The sequence below is a fragment of the Perna viridis genome, chromosome 8 (genome assembly GCF_037379345.1).
Source record: "Perna viridis isolate PV_CMFRI_1.1 ecotype Kerala chromosome 8, ASM3737934v1, whole genome shotgun sequence".
NCBI classification, from domain to species: domain Eukaryota; kingdom Metazoa; phylum Mollusca; class Bivalvia; order Mytilida; family Mytilidae; genus Perna; species Perna viridis.
This window is the reverse complement of record NC_142452.1, coordinates 5,313,647-5,330,330: the sequence shown is the minus strand read 5'-3', so window position 1 is coordinate 5,330,330 and position 16,684 is coordinate 5,313,647. Positions and strand designations below refer to the sequence as shown.

Genomic DNA, 16,684 nt, shown 5'->3' with positions numbered 1-16,684 from the left:
AAGACTTTGCCTTAATTGTAGTCATACACAAATCAAAGTAGTTCTATCCCCAGGTGGCACTAAAAAGTTCAGTTAAATATCACTAGAAAATAAACAACAAAAATCTTCTAGTAATTTTGTGTGAAGCGAAGAGCTGAGAAAAGAAATAATGGTAAAAATTTCAACCATTTAAATAACTGTAATTTTAGAATCTGATCATACATCGATTTCTAACTGTAGGTCAAGGTCTGTTGTATCCTTTATCTCAAAGTTTTTTTTTTTTTTTTTTTTTTTTTGGGGGGGGGGGCATAGATGCTATGTATCAAATATTAAATTAGGAATTTTAAAGATGATACGTCACTTATATAGTGGAAACTGAAATTAAAGGTTCTAGCTAAACGATATTCTTTCTTTCGAATCAGATCAGCTATAAAGTCAGCCTCATAAGAGTGGAAGAGTGAAGGAATAGGTCAGCAAGTAGAAGAGCACAATTTGTTCCCACTGGAATGCCCATCATTTGTTGATAAAGGCGTCCACCACAGTGGACATATATGTGTTAAACTTTCATGTACCAACTTAGAAGTACCTATACAAGGGAAACTCGTATTAAATTACGGAAATCAAATTGTCTACAGACTCCAACTACACACCTTTAACATAATACATCCAAATTTGTTTTGCAGTCGTATAAAAATGGTAAGTCTAAGTATTTCACTAACTGAAAAATGGACTTAATTATGTAAAAAAAATAACCTTAATTTGTCTCCTTATCAACCAAAAAATAAGCATGTGTAACATAATTCAGTAGGTAATCTTGAAATAATATTCAATTTCTTATTTTATGTAATATGAAGAGTAAATATTTGATACAAAATGGCTTGCTTAATGACTTAGACTGTTTTTGTTTGAAGGTTGTAGCTTATGACTTTTCCTCAAATTCAAATCACTGTTTAAATCTAAGTGACGCGTAATGTCAAATATAGTTCACTTAACCTAGAAAACCTGGGAGGGAAAATGTTGTATACTAATCTAGCCATTCAAATATTGTGTTATTGTTTAAATCAGAAGGATACATCATGCGTCTGTTCTTAAGAAAGCGTTTTTTTTTTTTTTTTTTTTTTTTTAAAGGCATATACCTAGAAAGTTGTGATATGTAATTAAAGCGGTGAAAAATTGAACAATATCAAGGATCTTGAATGGATACAAATGTTACCCTTCTATACATCCATTAAATCATTCATTTCCCTCACACCTTTTTCGAAACCTACACTTCACATGGTCATATTACTTGGAATCATACTTCCCTTACCAAAATATGCACATCACATCTGATGCAAACTGCACTCTTTGCTTTGTTATAGTCCGTGAAATAACACTTTCCGGTCAAAACCCATTCATGCTCATAACGTCTGATGCGGACCCTGCGCTTAAAATGGCCGTTTGTCCGAAAAACTACCCAAAACCAAAATATAGCCTGGTTATGTAATCTGATGCGAATTGTATGCTTGACATGTCCAAACTCTTTTAAACAGATGATTCGAAGCCTACTCTTCACATAGCCAATAATACTAACATTGCACTTTCCTTACCAAAGTATGCTCATCATATCAGATCCCAACTGTACCTTTAACATTGCCATAGTCCGTGAAATAGCACTTTCGAGTCGGAACTCATTCATGCTCATTACATCTGATGCGGACTGTAGTCTTAACATGGCCGTATGACAGAAACACTACCTAAAAAATTGTATGCTTATCACATCATATAATAATTTTACATGGCTCAAGTGTTTCAAAAATTTTATTCTTGCTAAAATCATACATGCTCATCACTAAAAATGCCAACCGTTTTCTTAATAAGGCCAAAGGACTTAAAATATAATTTTCCTAACAATTACGTACACGATCATCACATCTGACGGAAACCGTACCCCTGACATGCCCGTATGACAGAAAATCTACCCAAAAATGCATGCATATCACATCATATAAGAATTGAACGCCTAACATGGCCAAACTTTCAAATAACTTATTCCTGCTAAAATCATATATGCACATAACTTTAGATGTCGACCGTTTTCTTAATATGGCCAAAGTACTTGAAATATCATTTTCCTACCCAAAATCATTAATGCTCATCACAATTGATGCGTACAGTTCTCCTTTAAATAGCCATTATACAATTCCAAAGATAACAATACTCTGTGAAATACCATTTTCGTACCTTAATTCTCCATACTAATCACATATGATGCGAACTGAACTCTTAACATGGTCATACTATCTGAAAAAGCACATTCTTACTAGAATCATACATGCTCATCACATCTGATTTGATATGTAACCTAAGTATGACCATGCTACTTCAAATAGCATTTTCCTACTTTGATCATACATGTTCATCACATCTGATTCGTAATGTATCTGTAATATGATTTTAATACTCGATATAACATTTTCCTGCCAATAACGTACAGGTTCATCACATCTGACGCAAACCGTACTCCTGACATCCACGTTAGACAGATAAAACTACCAAAAAATGCATGCTTATCACATCAAATAAGAATTGTACGCCTGATATCGCCAAACTGTTTCAAATAACTTATTCCTGCTTAAATCATATATGCTCATAACGTAAGATACCAACATTTCCTTAATATGGCCAAAGTACTTGAAATATCATTTTCCTACCCAAAATCATTAATGCTCATGATAATTGATTCGTACTGTCCTCACTTAAATAGCCATTTTACAATTCCGAAGATAGCAATACTCTGTGAAATACCATTTTCGTACCTTAATTCTCCATACCAATCACATATGATGCGAACTGAACTTTTAACATGATCATACTATTTGAAATAGCTCATTCTTAGCAGAATCATACATGCACATCACATCTGATTTGATAATGTACCCTAAGTATGACCATTCTACGTGAAATAGCATTTTCCTACCTAAATCATACATGCTCATCACATCTGATTCATACAGTATTCTTTATATGACCTTATGACTCGAAATAACATTTTCCTACCAATAACGTACATGATGACCGCATGTGACGCAAACCGTACACCTGACATGCCCGTATGACAGAAAAACTACCCACAAATGCATGCTTGTCACATCATATAAGAATTGTACGCCTAACATGGCCAAACTTTTTCAAAAATTATTCCTGCTTAAATCATATATGCCGATAACTTAAGATACTAAACGTTTTCTTAATATGGCCAAAGTACTTAAAATATCATTTTCTTACCCAAAATCAATATTGCTCATGACAATTGATGCATACTGTTCTCCTTTAAATAGCGATTATACAATTCCAAAGATAAAATACTGTGGTATGAAATACCCTAAATGTGACCGTACTACTTTAAATAGCACTTTCCTACCTAAATCAAATATGCTCATCACATCTGATTCCTAATGTACTGTCCATATGACCTCACGACTCGAAATAACATTTTCCTACAAACAACTTACATGATCATTACATCTGACGGAAACGGTACCCCTGACATGTCCGTATAACAGACAAAGATAGCAATACTCTGTGAAATACCATTTTCGTACCTTAATTCTCCATACCAATAACATATGATGCGAACTGTACTCTTAACACGATCATACAACTTGAAATAGCACATTCGTACCAGAATCATACATGCTCATCAAATCTGATTTGATATGTGTCCTAAATTTAACCATGCTACTTCAAATAGCACTTTTCTACCTAGATCATACATGCTCATCATATCTAATTCTTACTGTATTCTTGATATTTCCTTACGACTCGAAATAACAATTTCCTGCCAATAACATACATGATCATCACATCTGACGGAAACGGTACCTCTGACATGCCCGTAAGACAGAAAAACTACCGAAAAATGCATGCTTATCACATCATAAAAGAATTATACGGCTATCATGGCCAAATTGTTTCAAATATTTGATTCCTTCTAAAATCATACGTGCCCATAATTTAAGACGCCAACCGTTTTCTTAACATGGTCAAAGTAGTTGAAATATCATTTTCCTTACCAAAATCAAAAATGCTCATGGTAATTGATGCGTAGAGATCTCACTCAAATAGCCATTTTACAATATCAAAGAGAGTTATACTGTGTAAAATGCAATTTTCGTACCTTAATTCTCTATACCAATCACATATGATGTGAACTGTACCCTTAACATGATCATACTACTTTAAATGGCACATTCTAACCAGAATAGAATAGGCTTATCACATCAGATTTTATATGTACCCTAAATATGACCATACTACTTCAAATAGCACTTTCCTACCTAGAACACACATGCTCATCATATCTGATTCATACTGTATTCTTAATATTACCTAACGACTCGAAATAACATTTTCCTATCAATAACGTACATGATCATGACATCTGACAGAAACCGAACCCCTGACATGTATGTATAACAGAAATCTTAACAAAAAATGTATGCTTATCATATCATAAAAGAATTGTATTCCTAACATGGCCAAACAGTTTCAAATAACTTATTCCTGCTGAAGTCATACATGCTCATAATTTAAGACGCCAACCGTTTTCTTAATATGACAAAAGTACTTTAAATATTATTTTCCTACCCAAAATCAATAATGCTCATGACAATTGATGCGTACTGTTCTCACTTAAATAGCCATTATACAATTCCAAAGATAGCAATACTGTGTGAAATACCATTCTCGTACCTTAATTCTCCATACTAATCACATATGATGCGATCTGTACTGTTAACATGATCATACTGCTTCAAATAGTACATTCTTTCAAGAATAAAATAGGCTTATCACATCAAATTTGATATGTACCCTAAATATGACCATTCTACTTTAAATAGCATTTTCCTACTTAAATCATAAAGGGTCATCTTATCTGATTCGTACTATATTCTTAATAGGACCTTACGACTCGAAATAACATTTTCCTACTAATAACGTACTTGATGACCGCATGTGACGCAAACCGTACCCCTGACATGCCCGTATGACAGAAAAACTACCCACAAATGCATGCTTATCACATCATATAAGAAGTCTACGCCTAACATGGCAAAACTGTTTCAAATAACTTATTCCCACTAAAATCATATAAGCCGATAATTTAAGATGCCAAACGTTTTCTTAATATGGCCAAAGTACTTGAAATATCATTTTCCTACCCAAAACCAATCATGCCCATGACAATTGAGGCATACTCTTCGCACTTAAATAGCCATTATACAATTCCAAAGATAACAATACTTTAGTGTGAAATACCCTATATATGACCGTACTACTTGAAATAGCACTTTCCTGCCTAAATCATATATGCTCATCACATCTGATTCCTACTGTACTGTTCATATGACCTCACGACTCGAAATAATATTTTCCTACAAACAACCTTTATGATCATCACATCTGACCCAAACCGTACCCCTGACATGTCCGTAAGACAGAAAAACTACCCACAAATGCATGCTTATCACATATAAAAAGTGTATGCCTAACATGGCCAAACTGTTTCAAATAACTTATTCCTACTAAAATCATATAAGCCGATAACTTAAGATGCCAAACGTTTTCCTAATACGGCCAAAGTGCTTGAAATATCATTTTCCTACCCAAAATCAATAATGCTCATCACAATTGATGCATACTGCTCTCACTTAAATAGCCATTGTACAATTCCAAAGATACCAATACTGTGGGAAATACCAATTTCGTACCTTAATTCTCCATATCAATCACATATGATGCGAACTGAACTCTTAACATAATCATTCTACTTGAAATAGCTCATTCTTAGCAGAATCAAACATACTTATCAAATCTGATTTGATATGTATACTAAATTGGACCATACTACTTCAAATAGCACTTTCCTACCTAAATCATACATGCTCATCATATCTAATTCGTACTCTATTCTTAATATGACCTTACGACTCGAAATAAAATTTTACTGCCAATGACGTACATGATAGTCACTTCGGAGGGAAACTGTACCCCTAACATGCCTGTTTAACAGACAAACTATCCAAAAATGCATGCTTATCACATCATATAAGCATTGTACGCCTGACATCTCCAAACTGTTTCAAATAACTTATTCCTGCTAAAATCATATATGCCCATAACTTAACATGCGAACGTTTCCTTAGTATAGCCAAAGTACTTGAAATATTATTTTCCTACCCAAAATCATTAATGCTCATGACAATTGATACGTGCAGTTCTCTTTTAAATAGCCATTATACAATTCCAAAGATAACAATACTCTGTGAAATACCGTTTTCGTACCTTAATTCTCCATACAAATCACATGATGCGAACTGAACTCTTAACATAATCATACTACTTGAAATAGCTCATTCTTAACAGAATCAAACATACTTATCAAATCTGATTTGATATGTAACCTAAATATGACCATATTACTTGTACTAGCACTTTCCTACTTCAATCACACATACTCATCACATCTGATTAGTAATTTGTCTGTAATTAGATTTTACGACTTGATATAACATTTTCCTGCCAATAACGTACAGGATCATCACATCTGACGCAAACCGTACCCCTGACATGCACGTATGACAGAAAAACTACCCACAAATGCATGCTTATCACATATACAAAGTGTATGCCTAACATGGCCAAACTGTTTCAAATAACTTATTCCTACTAAAATCATATAAGCCGATAACTTAAGATGCCAAACGTTTTCTTAATACGGCCAAAGTGCTTGAAATATCATTTTCCTACCCAAAATCAATAATGCTCATCACAATTGATGCATACTGCTCTCACTTAAATAGCCATTATACAATTCCAAAGATACCAATACTGTGGGAAATACCAATTTCGTACCTTATTTCTCCATATCAATCACATATGATGCGAACTTAACTCTTAACATAATCATTCTACTTGAAATAGCTCATTCTTGGCAGAATCAAACATACTTATCAAATCTGATTTGATATGTATTCTAAATTGGACCATACTACTTCAAATAGCACTTTCCTACCTAAATCATACATGCTCATCATATCTAATTCGTACTCTATTCTTAATATGACCTTACGACTCGAAATAAAATTTTACTGCCAATAACGTACATGATAGTCACTTCGGAGGGAAACCGTACCCCTAACATCCCCGTTTAACAGACAAACTATCCAAAAATGCATGCTTATCACATCATATAAGCATTGTACGCCTGACATCTCCAAACTGTTTCAAATAACTTATTCCTGCTAAAATCATATATGACCATAACTTAACATGCGAACGTTTCCTTAATATGGCCAAAGTACTTGAAAATCATTTTCCTACCCAAAATCATTAATGCTCATGACAATTGATACGTGCAGTTCTCCTTTAAATAACCATTATACAATTCCAAAGATTACAATACTCTGTGAAATACAATTTTCGTACCTTAATTCTCCATATCAATCACATATGATGCGAACTGAACTCTTAACATAATCATACTACTTGAAATAGCTCATTCTTAGCAGAATCAAACATACTTATCAAATCTGATTTGATGTGTATACTAAATTGGACCATACTACTTCAAATAGCACTTTCCTACCTAAATCATACATTCTCATCATATCTAATTCGTACTCTATTCTTAATATGACCTTACGACTCGAAATAAAATTTTACTGCCAATAACGTACATGATAGTCACTTCGGAGGGAAACCGTACCCCTAACATGCCCGTTTAACAGACAAACTACCCAAGAATGCATGCTTATCACATCATAAAGCATTGTACGCCTGACATCTCCAAACTGTTTCAAATAACTTATTCCTGCTAAAATCATATATGCCCATAACTTAACATGCGAACGTTTCCTTAGTATAGCCAAAGTACTTGAAATATCATTTTCCTACCCAAAATCATTAATGCTCATGACAATTGATACGTGCAGTTCTCCTTTAAATAGCCATTATACAATTCCAAAGATAACAATACTCTGTGAAATACCGTTTTCGTACCTTAATTCTCCATACAAATCACATATGATACGAACTGAACTCTTAACATAATCATACTACTTGAAATAGCTCATTCTTAGCAGAATCAAACATACTTATCAAATCTGATTTGATATGTAACCTAAATATGACCATATTACTTGTACTAGCACTTTCCTACTTCAATCACACATACTCATCACATCTGATTAGTAATTTATCTGTAATGAGATTTTACGACTTGATATAACATTTTCCTGCCAATAACGTACAGGATCATCACATCTGACGCAAACCGTACCCCTGACATGCACGTATGACAGAAAAACTACCCACAAATGCATGCTTATCACATATAAAAAGTGTATGCCTAACATGGCCAAACTGTTTCAAATAACTTATTCCTACTAAAATCATATAAGCCGATAACTTAAGATGCCAAACGTTTTCTTAATACGGCCAAAGTGCTTGAAATATCATTTTCCTACCCAAAATCAATAATGCTCATCACAATTGATGCATACTGCTCTCACTTAAATAGCCATTATACAATTCCAAAGATACCAATACTGTTGGAAATACCAATTTCGTACCTTAATTCTCCATATCAATCACATATGATGCGAACTTAACTCTTAACATAATCATTCTACTTGAAATAGCTCATTCTTGGCAGAATCAAACATACTTATCAAATCTGATTTGATATGTATCCTATATTGGACCATACTACTTCAAATAGCACTTTCCTACCTAAATCATACATGCTCATCATATCTAATTCGTACTCTATTCTTAATATGACCTTACGACTCGAAATAAAATTTTACTGCCAATAACGTACATGATAGTCACTTCGGAGGGAAACCGTACCCCTAACATCCCCGTTTAACAGACAAACTATCCAAAAATGCATGCTTATCACATCATATAAGCATTGTACGCCTGACATCTCCAAACTGTTTCAAATAACTTATTCCTGCTAAAATCATATATGCCCATAACTTAACATTCAAACGTTTCCTTAGTATGGCCAAAGTACTTGAAATATCATTTTCCTACCCAAAATCATTAATGCTCATGACAATTGATACGTGCAGTTCTCCTTTAAATAGCCATTATACAATTCCAAAGATTACAATACTCTGTGAAATACAATTTTCGTACCTTCATTCTCCATATCAATCACATATGATGCGAACTTAACTCTTAACATAATCATACTACTTGAAATAGCTCATTCTTAGCAGAATCAAACATCCTTATCAAATCTGATTTGATGTGTATCCTAAATTGGACCATACTACTTCAAATAGCACTTTCCTACCTAAATCATACATTCTCATCATATCTAATTCGTACTGTATTCTTAATATGACCTTACGACTCGAAATAAAATTTTACTGCCAATAACGTACATGATAGTCACTTCGGAGGGAAACCGTACCCCTAACATGCCCGTTTAACAGACAAACTACCCAAGAATGCATACTTATCACATCATAAAGCATTGTACGCCTGACATCTCCAAACTGTTCCGAATAACTTATTCCTGCTAAAATCATATATGCCCATAACTTAACATGCGAACGTTTCCTTAGTATAGCCAAAGTACTTGAAATATCATTTTCCTACCCAAAATCATTAATGCTCATGACAATTGATACGTTCAGTTCTCCTTTAAATAGCCATTATACAATTCCAAAGATAACAATACTCTGTGAAATACCATTTTCGTACCTTAATTCTCCATATCAATCACATATGATGCGAACTGAACTCTTAACATAATCATACTACTTGAAATAGCTCATTCTTAGCAGAATCAAACATACTTATCAAATCTGATTTGATATGTAACCTAAATATGACCATATTACTTGTACTAGCACTTTCCTACTTCAATCACACATACTCATCACATCTGATTAGTAATTTATCTGTTATTAGATTTTACGACTTGATATAACATTTTCCTGCCAATAACGTACAGGATCATCACATCTGACGCAAACCGTACCCCTGACATGCACGTATGACAGAAAAACTACCCACAAATGCATGCTTATCACATATAAAAAGTGTATGCCTAACATGGCCAAACTGTTTCAAATAACTTATTCCTACGAAAAACATATAAGCCGATAACTTAAGATGCCAAACGTTTTCTTAATACGGCCAAAGTGCTTGAAATATCATTTTCCTACCCAAAATCAATAATGCTCATCACAATTGATGCATACTGCTCTCACTAATAGCCATTATACAATTCAAAAGATACCAATACTGTGGGAAATACAAATTTCGTACCTTAATTCTCCATATCAATCACATATGATGCGAACTTAACTCTTAACATAATCATTCTACTTGAAATAGCTCATTCTTAGCAGAATCAAACATACTTATCAAATCTGATTTGATATGTATCCTATATTGGACCATACTACTTCAAATAGCACTTTCCTACCTAAATCATACATGCTCATAATATCTAATTCGTACTGTATTCTTAACATGACCTTACGACTCGAAATAAAATTTTACTGTCAATAACGTACATGATAGTCACTTCGGAGGGAAACCGTACCCCTTCCATGCCCGTTTAACAGACAAACTATCCAAAAATGCATGCTTATCACACATCATATAAGCATTGTACGCCTGACATCTCCAAACTGTTTCAAATAACTTATTCCTGCTAAAATCATATATGCCCATAACTTAACATGCGAACGTTTCCTTAATATAGCCAAAGTACTTGAAATATCATTTTCCTACCCAAACTCATTAATGCTCATGACAATTGATACGTGCAGTTCTCCTTTAAATAGCCATTATACAATTCCAAAGATTACAATACTCTGTGAAATACAATTTTCGTACCTTAATTCTCCATATCAATCACATATGATGCGAACTGAACTCTTAACATAATCATACTACTTGAAATAGCTCATTCTTAGCCGAATCAAACATACTTATCACATCTGATTTGATATGTAACCTAAATATGACCATACTACTTGTACTAGCACTTTCCTACTTCAATCACACATACTCATCACATCTGATTAGTAATTTATCTGTAATTAGATTTTACGACTTGATATAACATTTTCCTGCCAATAACGTACAGGATCATCACATCTGACGCAAACCGTACCCCTGACATGCACGTATGACAGAAAAACTACCCACAAATGCATGCTTATCACATATAAAAAGTGTATGCCTAACATGGCCAAACTGTTTCAAATAACTTATTCCTACTAAAATCATATAAGCCGATAACTTAAGATGCCAAACTTTTTCTTAATACGGCCAAAGTGCTTGAAACATCATTCTCCTACCCAAAATCAATAATGCTCATCACAATTGATGCATACTGCTCTCACTTAAATAGCCATTATACAATTCCAAAGATACCAATACTGTGGGAAATACCAATTTCGTACCTTAATTCTCCATATCAATCACATATGATGCGAACTTAACTCTTAACATAATCATTCTACTTGAAATAGCTCATTCTTGGCAGAATCAAACATACTTATCAAATCTGATTTGATATGTATCCTATATTGGACCATACTACTTCAAATAGCACTTTCCTACCTAAATCATACATGCTCATCATATCTAATTCGTACTCTATTCTTAATATGACATTACGACTCGAAATAGAATTTTACTGCCAATAACGTACATGATAGTCACTTTGGAGGGAAACTGTAACCCTTACATGCCCGTTTAACAGACAAACTACCCATGAATGCATGCTTACCACATCATATAAGCATTGTACGCCTGACATCTCCAAACTGCTTCGAAAAACTTATTCCTGCTAAAATTATATATGCCCATAATTTAACATGCGAACGTTTCCTTAATATAGCCAAAGTACTTGAAATATCATTTTCCTACCCAAAATCATTAATGCTCATGACAATTGATACGTGCAGTTCTCCTTTAAATAGCCATTATACAATTCCAAAGATTACAATACTCTGTGAAATACAATTTTCGTACCTTAATTCTCCATATCAATCACATATGATGCGAACTGAACTCTTAACATAATCATACTACTTGAAATAGCTCATTCTTAGCCGAATCAAACATACTTATCACATCTGATTTGATATGTAACCTAAATATGACCATACTACTTGTACTAGCACTTTCCTACTTCAATCACACATACTCATCACATCTGATTAGTAATTTATCTGTAATTAGATTTTACGACTTGATATAACATTTTCCTGCCAATAACGTACAGGATCATCACATCTGACGCAAACCGTACCCCTGACATGCACGTATGACAGAAAAACTACCCACAAATGCATGCTTATCACATATAAAAAGTGTATGCCTAACATGGCCAAACTGTTTCAAATAACTTATTCCTACTAAAATCATATAAGCCGATAACTTAAGATGCCAAACTTTTTCTTAATACGGCCAAAGTGCTTGAAACATCATTCTCCTACCCAAAATCAATAATGCTCATCACAATTGATGCATACTGCTCTCACTTAAATAGCCATTATACAATTCCAAAGATACCAATACTGTGGGAAATACCAATTTCGTACCTTAATTCTCCATATCAATCACATATGATGCGAACTTAACTCTTAACATAATCATTCTACTTGAAATAGCTCATTCTTGGCAGAATCAAACATACTTATCAAATCTGATTTGATATGTATCCTATATTGGACCATACTACTTCAAATAGCACTTTCCTACCTAAATCATACATGCTCATCATATCTAATTCGTACTCTATTCTTAATATGACCTTACGACTCGAAATAAAATTTTACTGCCAATAACGTACATGATAGTCACTTCGGAGGGAAACCGTACCCCTAACATCCCCGTTTAACAGACAAACTATCCAAAAATGCATGCTTATCACATCATATAAGCATTGTACGCCTGACATCTCCAAACTGTTTCAAATAACTTATTCCTGCTAAAATCATATATGCCCATAACTTAACATGCGAACGTTTCCTTAATATAGCCAAAGTAATTGAAATATCATTTTCCTACCCAAAATCATTAATGCTCATGACAATTGATACGTGCAGTTCTCCTTTAAATAGCCATTATACAATTCCAAAGATTACAATACTCTGTGAAATACAATTTTCGTACCTTAATTCTCCATATCAATCACATATGATGCGAACTGAACTCTTAACATAATCATACTACTTGAAATAGCTCATTCTTAGCAGAATCAAACATCCTTATCAAATCTGATTTGATGTGTATCCTAAATTGGACCATACTACTTCAAATAGCACTTTCCTACCTAAATCATACATTCTCATCATATCTAATTCGTACTGTATTCTTAATATGACATTACGACTCGAAATAAAATTTTACTGCCAATAACGTACATGATAGTCACTTCGGAGGGAAACCGTACCCCTAACATCCCCGTTTAACAGACAAACTACCCAAGAATGCATGCTTATCACATCATAAAGCATTGTACGCCTGACATCTCCAAACTGTTTCGAATAACTTATTCCTGCTAAAATCATATATGCCCATAACTTAACATGCGAACGTTTCCTTAGTATAGCCAAAGTACTTGAAATATCATTTTCCTACCCAAAATCATTAATGCTCATGACAATTGATACGTGCAGTTCTCCTTTAAATAGCCATTATACAATTCCAAAGATAACAATACTCTGTGAAATACCATTTTCGTACCTTAATTCTCCATACAAATCACATATGATACGAACTGAACAAGTAGAACATAACCGTACTACTTGAAATAGCTCATTCTTAGCAGAATCAAACATAGTTATCAAATCTGATTTGATATGTAACCTAAATATGACCATATTACTTGTACTAGCACTTTCCTACTTCAATCACACATACTCATCACATCTGATTAGTAATTTATCTGTAATGAGATTTTACGACTTGATATAACATTTTCCTGCCAATAACGTACAGGATCATCACATCTGACGCAAACCGTACCCCTGACATGCACGTATGACAGAAAAACTACCCACAAATGCATGCTTATCACATATAAAAAGTGTATGCCTAACATGGCCAAACTGTTTCAAATAACTTATTCCTACTAAAATCATATAAGCCGATAACTTAAGATGCCAAACGTTTTCTTAATACGGCCAAAGTGCTTGAAATATCATTTTCCTACCCAAAATCAATAATGCTCATCACAATTGATGCATACTGCTCTCACTTAAATAGCCATTATACAATTCCAAAGATACCAATACTGTGGGAAATACCAATTTCGTACCTTAATTCTCCATATCAATCACATATGATGCGAACTTAACTCTTAACATAATCATTCTACTTGAAATAGCTCATTCTTGGCAGAATCAAACATACGTATCAAATCTGATTTGATATGTATCCTATATTGGACCATACTACTTCAAATAGCACTTTCCTACCTAAATCATACATGCTCATCATATCTAATTCGTACTCTATTCTTAATATGACCTTACGACTCGAAATAAAATTTTACTGCCAATAACGTACATGATAGTCACTTCGGAGGGAAACCGTACCCCTAACATCCCCGTTTAACAGACAAACTATCCAAAAATGCATGCTTATCACATGATATAAGCATTGTACGCCTGACATCTCCAAACTGTTTCAAATAACTTATTCCTGCTAAAATCATATATGCCCATAACTTAACATGCGAACGTTTCCTTAGTATAGCCAAAGTACTTGAAAATCATTTTCCTACCCAAAATCATTAATGCTCATGACAATTGATACGTGCAGTTCTCCTTTAAATAGCCATTATACAATTCCAAAGATTACAATACTCTGTGAAATACAATTTTCGTACCTTAATTCTCCATATCAATCACATATGATGCGAACTGAACTCTTAACATAATCATACTACTTGAAATAGCTCATTCTTAGCAGAATCAAACATACTTATCAAATCTGATTTGATGTGTATCCTAAATTGGACCATACTACTTCAAATAGCACTTTCCTACCTAAATCATACATGCTCATCATATCTAATTCGTACTCTATTCTTAATATGACATTACGACTCGAAATAAAATTTTACTGCCAATAACGTACATGATAGTCACTTCGTATGGAAACCGTACCCCTAACATGCCCGTTTAACAGACAAACTACCCAAGAATGCATGCTAATCACATCATAAAACATTGTACGCCTGACATCTCCAAACTGTTTCGAATAACTTATTCCTGCTAAAATCATATATGCCCATAACTTAACATGCGAACGTTTCCTTAGTATAGCCAAAGTACTTGAAATATCATTTTCCTACCCAAAATCATTAATGCTCATGACAATTGATACGTGCAGTTCTCCTTTAAATAGCCATTATACAATTCCAAAGATAACAATACTCTGTGAAATACCATTTTCGTACCTTAATTCTCCATACAAATCACATATGATACGAACTGAACTCTTAACATAATCATACTACTTGAAATAGCTCATTCTTAGCAGAATCAAACATACTTATCAAATCTGATTTGATATGTAACCTAAATATGACCATATTACTTGTACTAGCACTTTCCTACTTCAATCACACATACTCATCACATCTGATTAGTAATTTATCTGTAATTAGATTTTACGTCTTGATATAACATTTTCCTGCCAATAACGTATAGGATCATCACATCTGACGCAAACCGTACCCCTGACATGCACGTATGACAGGAAAACTACCCACAAATGCATGCTTATCACATATAAAAAGTGTATGCCTAACATGGCCAAACTGTTTCAAATAACTTATTCCTACTAAAATCATATAAGCCGATAACTTAAGATGCCAAACGTTTTCTTAATACGGCCAAAGTGCTTGAAATATCATTTTCCTACCCAAAATCAATAATGCTCATCACAATTGATGCATACTGCTCTCACTTAAATAGCCATTATACAATTCCAAAGATACTAATACTGTGGGAAATACCAATTTCGTACCTTAATTCTCCTTATCAATCACATATGATGCGAACTTAACTCTTAACATAATCATTCTACTTGAAATAGCTCATTCTTAGCAGAATCAAACATACGTATCAAATCTGATTTGATATGTATCCTAAATTGGACCATACTACTTCAAATAGCACTTCCCTACCTAAATCATACATGCTCATCATATCTAATTCCTACTGTATTCTTAATATGACCTTACGACTCGAAATAAAATTTTACTGCCAATAACGTACATGATAGTCACTTCGGAGGGAAACCGTACCCCTAACATCCCCGTTTAACAGACAAACTATCCAAAAATGCATGCTTATCACATCATATAAGCATTGTACGCCTGACATCTCCAAACTGTTTCAAATAACTTATTCCTGTTAAAATCATATATGCCCATAACTTAACATGCGAACGTTTCATTAGTATAGCCAAAGTACTTGAAAATCATTTTCCTACCCAAAATCATTAATGCTCATGACAATTGATACGTGCAGTTCTCCTTTAAATAGCCATTATACAATTCCAAAGATTACAATACTCTGTGAAATACAATTTTCCTACCTTAATTCTCCATATTAATCACATATGATGCGACCTGAACCCTTAACATAATCATACTACTTGAAAT

The 16,684-nt window shown here is 33.6% G+C and overlaps 1 protein-coding gene and 1 long non-coding RNA gene across 2 annotated transcripts in view; both read left to right on the top strand.

The window, feature by feature from the left end:
* LOC148609057 (uncharacterized) overlaps window positions 1-16,684 on the top strand; it is a 99,506-nt gene that overhangs the window by 26,090 nt on the left and 56,732 nt on the right. The gene's annotated exons all lie outside the window — the stretch shown is intronic.
* The window catches only part of LOC148609059 (uncharacterized), a 30,792-nt gene continuing 14,608 nt past the window's right edge, over window positions 501-16,684 (top strand). Inside the window, exon 1 of the long non-coding RNA XR_015924771.1 lies at window positions 501-675. This is a non-coding gene — a long non-coding RNA (uncharacterized LOC148609059). The remainder of the gene's footprint in view (window positions 676-16,684) is intronic.